Raw genomic sequence first — 10671 nt, 5'->3', positions numbered from 1 at the left:
TAAGAGTAGTGACAACTAGAACTTTAGTAGATGGAATAGCTCTCATTTCCTTAAGAATACAGGAAAAGAAGTCTGAAGCCCAGTCTGGAACTGGCATTTCAAAGAGACTTATTGTAGCCAGCTGTTTCCAAATTTCTCCCTGTATGTGGAAAACCCATTGAGGCAATCCCAAAGACCTGGAAATAGGAAGTTGACCACATCTCTAACTTAGAATTATCAAAAGAATCAGCATATGAATAAGGTATGAAAAAGGATAAGAAAAAACACTTTCATTGCACTTGTTGGGTTCCCAAAGGGTGAGATGTATGCCTAATCTTGCCAGCAGCCTTACCATGTTGAAACTTTGCTGAAGAAAGAATGCAAGCCTGTTACTACATTGATCCTTATCACATATCCCTGCCTGACTATATAACCTCTCCCTGTTCACTGGGAGGGGGGCACAGTTCTTGAGGCACTAGCATACTATGTTCCCCCTTTGCCTGGTAAAGAAATAAAGCCAATCTTTCTTTCTCCTCCATAAAAAAATAACAAAGGGGCTTTCCTGATGGCTCAGTGGGAGAGAATCCCCTCCCAGGGGACATGGGTTAAATCCCTGAGCCAGGAAGATCTCACATGCCACAGAGCAACTAAGCCCATGCACCACAACTACTGAACCTGTGCTCTAGAGGCAGGGGGCGGGGGGGCCACAACTACTGGGCCCACGTGCTGCAACTACCCTAGAGTCTGTGCTCCACAGTGAGAGGCCACTGCAATGAGAAGCCGACACACTGCAACTATAGGACAGCTCCCACTCTCTGCAACCAGAGAAAAGCCCATGCAGCAATGAAGACCTAGTACAGTCAAAAATAAAAATAAATTAATAAAATTATTTAGAAAATAATAACATTTAATAATAATAAAAAAGAATCATGAATATGAGTGTGGTTTACATGAAAATGACTGGAATCAAATGACAAGAGGCTTTCTATGTTTCTGAAAGATTATTAGAAACTGTTGGCTTCCCGCCTTTTCTAGCCAGAACATGGGCTGTGAAATCTGCATGGTCCTCATAGAGGGCCTATTTCCCAAAGTCATACCAGTTGTGGCTGAAAAGGAAAACAGTAAAAGGAAAATCTCCCCAAAGTCTGGGGCCTAGAAAACAAAGGACTAGGAGAATTTGCTCCTTGGAAGAAAAGTTATGACCAACCTAGACAGCATATTAAAAAGCAGAGACATTGCTTTGCCAACAAAGGTCCATCTAGTCAAAGCTATGGTTTTTCCAGTGGTCATGTATGGATGTGAGAATTGGACCATAAAGAAGACTGAGCACTGAAGAACTGATGCGTTTGAGCTGTGGTATTGGAAAAGGCTCTTGAGAGTCCCTCGGACTGCAAGGAGATCCAACCAGTCCATTCTAAAGGAAATCAGTCCTGAATATTCATTGGAAGGACTGATGATAAAGCTGAAACTTGAACACTTTGGCCATCTGATGTGAAGAACTGACTCACTGAAAAAGACCCTGATGCTGGGAAAGATTGAAGGAGGGAGGAAAAGGGGACGACAGAGGATGAGATGGTTCGATGGCATCACTGACTCAATGGACATCAGTTTGAGTAAACTCCAGGAGATGGTGATGGACAAGGAGATCTGGCATGCTGCAGTCCATGGGGTCACAAAGAGTCGGACACAACTGAGCATCTGAACTAAACTGAACTGAGGAGGATTTCAGGGAACAATATCCCCATAAGGCCTGCCAGTGAGATGGAAGAATTCCTGTGGACCAATGATCACTTCCCTTGCCTGGATGGCAGGCAAGTAACCTGCCATTTTCATCTGTAGTTTCCAGACTAAGAGGAGCCAGACCTGGATCTGGAGCAGAGAATGTGATTCTTCCCGAGAAGCCCCTGGGCTTCAAGCTCAGCGCCATGACTAGCCAGGATTTCAGGCTATCTCCCTTGGGGAGGTTGTTGGAGAAGAGGAACTGAATATTGGTTACTAGAAGAGAGAATGTGGTCATAGTTATTTGTAACCACCAAAATCTGACTTTCCTCCCCTTCTGTGTGTATAACATACTATACCAATGAGCCCATATGACTTGTGACTATTTCAGGCCAACAAACGATGGACAGAAATAACATGTACCACTTTTGCACAGAGGCAGTGAAGAGTCTAGATGCTATGCACCATCTCTCTTTCCCTGCTGTGGTGATGGAAGAAGACATGTGCTCAGATGCACAATTACAAGATGACACATTCTCTATCAGCCTGCATCCCGAGCATCACCAAGGAGTCAGACACCTAATGGAACCTATAAATAAAGAAGGCAGCCAAGCAAGTAAAAGATTTTGGAGGTTATTAAACCATAAGTTTGGGGGTTGTTTGTTACTGTAATGTAATCTAGCCTACACAGATTCTGAATTTCTAGAAAGAACCTGGGCAGAGGGAAGGTAAAAGACATGAGCATCAAATTGAAGATGAAAGAAAAAGGATAAGGGTGATATCTTTGTGGATTATAACTATGAATTAACCAAAGAGAGGGGATCTGGATTTCCTGATGGACATAACAATGCTAGCATAGCAACAAGACATAAAAAACTGCTTTATTTAGATGTGTGTGCATGCATGCTTAGTCGTTCAGTCGTGTCCAATTCTTTGCAACCCCATGAACTATAGTCCACCAGGCTCCTTTGTCCATAGGATTCTCCAGGTAAGGATACTGGAGTGGATTGCCATTTCCTTCTCCAGGGGATCCTCCTGACCCAGGGATCAAACCCGGGTCTTCTGAATTGCAGGCAAATTCTTTACCACTGAGCCATCAGGGAAGCCCTTGTGTAGACATAGGAGCTATAAAAGAAAAAGGCATTCTTTTGGTTCCTGGTCCTTTAAATGTCTGGATTCCTGCTACCTGAAATGGGTCTCCTGGTAGTTCTTGGTCTTAGGATTTCTGTCCCTCACCCACCTCTGGTCTTGGTTGTTGTTCAGTTGCTCAGACATGTCTGAGTCTTTGTGACCCCCTGGACTGCAGCACACCAGGCTTCCCTGTCTTTCACAATCCCCCAGAGCTTGCTCAAACTCACATCCTCTGAGTTGATGATGCCTTCCAACCATCTCTTTCTCTAACATCCCCTTCTCCTGCTGCCTTCAATCTTTCCCAGCATCAGAGTCTTTTCTAATGAGCCAGCTCTTCGCATCAGATGGCCAAAGTATTGGAGCTTCAGCTTCGGCATCAGTCCTTCCGATGAAAACTCAGGGTTGATTTCATTTAGGATTGACTGGTTTGATCTTGCAGTCCGAGAGACTCTCAAGAATCTTCTCCAACACCACAGTTGGAAAGCATCTATTCTTCAGCATTCAGCCTTCTTTATGGTCCAACTCTCACATCCTTATACTTGGTAGCAATCCTCAAATGGTTTATATCTCTGGATTTGGTGTACTGAATTTCTTGCAATACCTGAATCCTACTAGGCATTTCAAGGTTTGTTTTGTTTTTAGTTTAGCTGATATTCTTGACAAAAAATCCTGGCTCAGTGAACAAAAGTAAAGCTACTAGAATAATACCTATCATCATAACTAGTTACCCCACATGCTAGGAATGCTCACTCAATGAGGGTCAACACCCCACTGCTAAGGGTACAACCTGGTTGCCAAAATTATACAAGATAGCTTGCAGTAGAAGTTCACCAAATATAGATTTTGGCCAAATGTTCAAAGAGCAAGTATGAAAACCGTTATTCAGCTAAAGCTAAGCCAAAGCTGGAAATAGCCATTAGAGAAGGGAGTTATGGGATGTAAAATATATTACTTTATTTATTTGTACACAATATGTATGTATATAAAATTTACTATTTATATTTTTATAATATAGCAAAAATATTATTGTTGCAATTTTATCACTAAACTTCAAAGTAAAATGCAACATTTTAAGCTTATCATGTGACCACAGGAGCAATATTTGCTTAGCATGGTCCACTCATACACATAGCACATTTGCAAGATAAAGTAACTCATTAAACTTGGTAAAAGAACAAGAAATTGGGAGGCACCTAAATTTTCTCTAGTGTTTTCATCTTGTACTCTAATAAAACTAGTATTATAACTAATTTTTACGTGATTTTGTAGTCTTCTCTTCTCATAAAATTTGAAGGTCACAAATTTGACATTCTTACTTCATTCTCACAAGACATAAAGAATTCCCAAAAGAAACTTTCCTTGAGAGAGTCATGGTCTCTATGGAATTACAAAACTAAGATTTAAATGTGGTTCTGAAAGCCTAATTTAATACCTAGTCATTTTATAAGTATGAGAACTATGACATAATATTTTTATTATTCTGCTTTGTATTATTTAAATCCTTATATTTATTTGCTGACAAAACTTAATTTTCTGAAGTTACCCAGCTCCCTTTAATTTTTGTATTAACTACTAACCTTATATTTACATATTCTTGGGCTTCCCTGGTGGTCCAGTGGTTGAGAATCCACTGCCAATGCAGAGGACATGGGTTCCTTCCCTGGTCCACGGAGATCCCACATGCCACGGGGCAACCAAACTCCTGTGCCACAACGACTAAGTCTATGAGCTGCAACTACTGAAGCCTGCACCTACAGCCCGTGCCCCACAACAAGAGAAACTGCTGCGATGAGAAGCCCTCGCAACACAGCAAAGAGTAGCCCCTGCTCACCACAACTAGACAAAGTTTGTGTGCAGCAACAATTTTAAAAAATTTAAAAATCAACAATAAATATTCTTAATCATTTTTGTAAAAATTGAACAGCTTTTATAATAACTGTTCATGTATAATTATAGTAATAAATATGCCTTCATAATTTTAATGGGCTGAGAATGTTCATTTTGAATAACATCTAGAATGCTCATATTTAAAGGTATCAGTGATAAAGCTGAACAACATGTCATGTTTTTATTACTTATATTGCTAAAGCAGTTGGACATAATAGTAAACCACAGGATGAAGTGGTTACTGATCATGGACAGGTTAAAGGTGCCAAAAGTTATTTTAAACATGTCTAGGCTATTCTGACATTCAAAGGCCAAGACTAATGATGAAGCCATGGCTAAACATCAGGGGTTTTTTTTGCCAGATTTCAAAGCTGAAATCAAATTTCGGTGTAGCTCTAGTGTGTACAAACTAGATTGTAAAGACAAATTCTCTATCTAGAACTTACAGGGCTTCCCAGGTGGTGCTAGTGGTAAAGAATCTGCCTGCCAATGCAGGAGACTTAAGAGACATGGGTTCCATCCCTTTAGTAGAAGGCTTCTTGGTTTGGGTATCCAGGTACTCACAGAATTCAGTTTTGAATTTAAAACCAGAACACAGGTGGCTCAGCTGGTAAAGAATCCGTCTGCAGTGCAGAAGACACAGGAGACGCAGGTTCGATCCCTGGGTCGGGAAGATCCTCTGAAGGAGGGCATGGCAACCCACTCCACTATTCTTGCCTAGAGAATTCCATGGACAGAGGAGCCTGGTAGGCTATGATCCATTGGGTTGCAAAAGAATCAGACACAACTGAAGCGACTTAGCACGTCTGCATGCATGAATGCCAAAGACCACACCCACGTGAGGCACAATTTAATAGGGAAAGCCATCATGCTCTCTCAGACAATCAGCTCATGCACATGGCGCTGAGTCGCGTTATCATAGGGCTCCAGGGGTAACTAAGAAAGCAAAATCCAGAGACACACAAAAAAGGATTGAGAAACACACTCCTAGCTTTGGTAAAGAATATTTACACCAAATAGAAAGCTCATCTAAAATGTCCAAACAAAAATAAAAAGGACTAGGAGGAACTTTCCAGGTGGTCCAGTGGTTAAGAATTCACCTTCCAAGCAGGTGATGCAGGTTTGACCCCTGGTTGGGGAACTGAGATCCCACGTGCCCTAGGGCAACTAAGCCCAAACACCACAGTGAAGATCCTGCATGCCGCAACTAAGATCTGATGAGGCCAAATAAACAAAACAAGCATCTTAGAAAAAATTCTATTTTACAAAAAAAGGACTAGGAAATAGACGATGAGGCAGAGGTCTGGACTATCTTCCCACTTCCACTATGTATTGACTATTCCACTGTAGCCCGCCTAATCTGTCAAAGCCTGACTTTACCATCAATAAAATGTAGGTAACATTTTAACCCACCTAATCCACCTAAGTTGGACTTTACCATCTATAAAATGTAGGTAGCACGTTAACCAACTTAATCCACCTAAAGCCAAATTTTTCCATCTACATTACCAAATTGATTAGTATAGAAAAGATAAAGTTTTGTCAATTCAAAATTTCTACATAAAATAAATGATTTTAAACATAAGCTCTTCATTTGAAGATTGTATTCTATTCTGCTTACTCCCTCACCTTTCCAGTTTGATTGGTACTAAAATTTTGATCATGCTTACATGTTACATTATAAAAGCAATATTAGAAAATATGACTATAATTCCCATCTTGCATATAAGGAAACCGAAGCACAGAGCTAAGATTATGTAGCTAAGAAGCACCATAACACACATAATTTACTGATAAAATCAAATTTTCTTTAGCAATACAAACAGTATACAAGAAGTGACTCTTTGTTTTTCCCATCTCCATCCTACAATGATATAAAGGAAGCAAGCTGGTTAGGTGTGTCTGCCCTTTGGAATCAAACTTCCCAATGATTTTACTTGTAAAACACTGAGAAGTGAAAAGCCAATGGTTACTACATAAGTCATGCCCTCCAGTACAATTTATATCAGTAAAAGAGCCAATCTTCTGATCTTCATCCTTCTATTTGTTTCTTTCAATTGGATTCAAATTCAAGAGGGAAACATGGGGTGTCATTTATTAGGGCCTCTTAAACCCTAGACTTGAGTCCAAAATTTTCTGTTCAATAGATATATGTGATTATGAGTTAGTGATTTAATCCATCCATATCTCTATTTTCTCATCCATAAAATGGAGATAACAATAGAAACAACTTCAAGGATTGTTTGGCAGGATGACGGTATAATCCAAGGGAAGTGTTTAGCTGAATGACTGACACATTTTAAGTACTCAAGAAATTTGTCCGTTACATTTATAATTCAATCTTCTAAACTCATTTTCATACTTTAATTTTGATATTTGCTACAGAAATATGTTGCTTTGTTTCTCTTTAAAAACATTCTTCCATCACTGGGACTTCCCTGGCAGTCCAGTGGTTAAGACTTCGCCTTCCAATGCAGGGGGTGCCATTTTAGTCCTTGGCTGGGAGCTAAGATCCCACATGCCCCGTGCCAAAAAACTAAAACAGGAGCCATATTGCAACAAATTCAATAAAGACTTTAAAAATGGTCTACATCAAAAATTTCTTTAAAAAATAAAATGACAGCTCTTCTAGCACTGATATCAGCTAATGCCCCAAACCTATCTCCACACAGTCCATGTGGAAAGGGATTTGAGGCATTAGCTGATATTGGTGAAGATGGGGTTGGGGTATTACTGATATCAGCAGAGATGAGTTTGGGGCATTAGCTGATATCGGTGTTGAAAGAACTGGTTTAAAAAGAAAACACAGCACTAAAACTCCAGGGCAAAGATCGAAACGGGACTATTGTCAGAACATAGAGAATAAGAGAAATCTGATTGTGCAAAGAAAGAAACAAGTTTTACAATGTGTGTGTGTGTTCTTGGAGGGAGTGCATGAGTCAGGTAAATCAATATCTTGCAAATTGCTGGCACTCAGAGGTTGGCGGGTTATCACTTCCAGAGAGAGAAGGGAAGAGGCAGGCTTTAGAAGCATGATTTCCAAGAATACCACAAACAGACACAGATGGTGCCCACACAGGACCACTTAGATAAAGCTTAAGTACAGAGAGACAGATACTTGTAGCAAAGGCCTGTAGGACAGGGCACCATGGATACTTTCCTGTTTTAGGTAATCATCCTAGATACCTCCTGCATGTTTCAACTGGAGTTTCTGCTTGTTATCAGAGGAAAGCAATTGACATATAAATGGTGACAATGATGATGATTATAACGGACAGCGCCACCTAATGTTTATTGACTGATGTGTGCCAGGCTAAGCAATGTAGTTCATTATCTCATTTTATCTTCACAACAATCCTACGAGATGAAAATAATCTTAACTCTTCCATTTTTCTAACAAAAACATTGTGGTCAGAGAAGTTAAGTGGGTTTGCTTACATTCACAAAGCTAGAAGCTTGTAGATATGGGCCACAAACCTGGCTTATCAGTGAGGAAAAAAAAAATTCTCACATAAGATATAAGAGAAATCCTTTTGTAAAAAATACAGTGGTAGAAGGAAACGACTCGTAAGAAGTGGATTTTGAAAGATTCCAAACAGCAGAGGTTAAAAAAAAAAAGAAAAGAAAAACCTTTATATTCTTATAAAGAGTTGAGGCTCTTTTGTAGAAGATTATTCTGAATATGCCTAAAAAAGGAAAACCATACCACGTTTTTCGAAATGCGAAGAAAAGAAGAAAAGTTCCCAAACACCACAGGAGGAAGAGACATGCAAAGATTATTAAGGCTCCCTGCTACACTTCAGAGAAGTGACCACTGAATCACACGGGGACTTGGCCTTATTTTCCTGGAGCGTGTATCCAGGAGAAGCTGGAGAGTCTCAGCAACCCTATGAGGATACAGAAAATATATTAAAGAGATAATGCAATTGTGAAATGAAGTAAATTGAAGGTCGTGCTAACTTTCATTGCTTCCTACTGACAGCCATAGCTTTAAAGATGAACGCTGTATAGGAAAGTAAATTATTAGCCACACACCTGGCAATGGCCAAAGTCTTGGTCCCCTGAACCATGACCAATGCCAGTACAATGAGCACTTTGAAAGAAATTAAAAAGAAAACTAAACAAATATATAAAGCCTTGTGCTCACGCATTGTGGAGGAAACAAGATGCATTAGCTTTGCCCTAAAAGTTGTTCATTACACAAATAAGCAGTATTTGGAAGACATATCTGTTGATACATAAGAGTTTTGAAGTTATAATAAGAATTCGCTATGTCAATTTGTATCAGATTAAAAGATCTATGTGAAAAAGATGATTTTTAAACAAAATACAAATAACCAAAATTGACCAAGATAATAATTACTATAGGTAGTCAAAACTCTACCACTAATCCAGGTCCAGAGGGTTTCTTTAAGGTAAATTCTATCTCAACTTAAAGATTCCTGGTGCTCCTTAAACTATTCCAGAGCACAGAAAAAGATAAAAATTGGAAAATGGATTGACCACAAACTCCCGTCTCTACTTCCTGACCTGAATCCTTAAAAATGGCATAAAAGAACTGTTTAAAGAAATTAATTCATAAACACACTATAAAACAAAAAATGTTTACCAGTGATGATGAGGAATCCATGAAAGATAGGATATACATACACATGGGTTGGTTTAACAGAGGAAACCATTGTTCAAAACATGTGGGAGCATAGTTACTAATGAGGGATGAGAGTGAATTATTTGTAACAGGGCACCGTCATGACAACATCAAAGATGCCGAGGACATCTTCATCAGAGGTCCACAGTCCCCTATCTATAAAAGTGGGCTACTGCTTAGCTATTTAGATACTTCTGTGCAACAAACATTAAATGACAAGAAGATGATTGCTTTGTCTAATATTTTAGTTTAAGGGCCTCAAATATGCTTGCCACAAACTTGACACTCAATAAATATGTGCTAAATAAATTTTCATGTTAAAACAAAACAAACAAAAAAACATGTGACAGGACTCTTAGCAAACATGGCAATGGCTTTGGAAGTACTTCAAGTTAAACGTGTAGACATAGAGGGTCAGGAAGGAGCCCCAGAAAAACACCTAGGTGGTTAAAAATATACATTTTAAATGTCTAGATGAGTTGATCTCATAGGACAATGACACCCCATGCCTATTTATACCATTTATACCAAGGAACAGCCTCTGGGCTAAAACTATGAATATGAGTACTTGGGTAAGAGAGGAAAAGCAATGTACTGGGTGACTTGCAACACCCAGGAAGAAGCAGGAAACCCCTGCCCCCTAAGTAACTATTATTGTCTCCCCAAATACACCCGACTTTTTAGTATCCACACTCATGGAGCCAGGGTTGTTCCCCCCCAAAATTAGCATCCACTGGAATTAGAATAGGGAAACTCTCTACAAGATGAGTATGCAGCAAGAAGCACCTAAAATTTTGGAAATTCACTACAAAAAGCAGCACCCAACTCAACAAACAGGGACACTCAAGAAGATAATTCAATGAACAGAACATTTTTTTTTTTTTTAATCAAGGTAATATTCTCAGAGGAATAAGACAGAATATAATATCAAGTAAATAAAAACAAGATAAAATGAGGAACTAAGAAGTAATATTATGGGATTGTGGTAAAGGCCTAACTGATGGGTAGCATAAACAATAGAAATTTGTTTTCTCAAAATTCTGGAGGCTAGAAGTCAAAGGTTGACATGTTGGTGGAATCGGTTTCCTCTGAGATCTCTGTTTGGCTTGTAGGTGCCCATCTTCTCTCTGACTCTTCAAACGGGTTTACCTCTGTACCTACCTGTGTCCTTCTATTGTTGTTCAGTCATTAAATGATCTCTTTGTGACCTCATGGACTGCAGCACACCAGGCTCCTCTGCCTTCCACCATCTCCTGCAGTTTGCTCAAATTCATGTGCCCTGAGTCCTAGTCTCCTTTTATAAAGAC

The sequence above is a fragment of the Cervus canadensis genome, chromosome 11 (assembly GCF_019320065.1).
Source record: "Cervus canadensis isolate Bull #8, Minnesota chromosome 11, ASM1932006v1, whole genome shotgun sequence".
Lineage (NCBI taxonomy): Eukaryota > Metazoa > Chordata > Mammalia > Artiodactyla > Cervidae > Cervus > Cervus canadensis.
The sequence above is the reverse complement of the archived record's forward strand: the minus strand, read 5'-3'. Positions refer to the sequence as shown.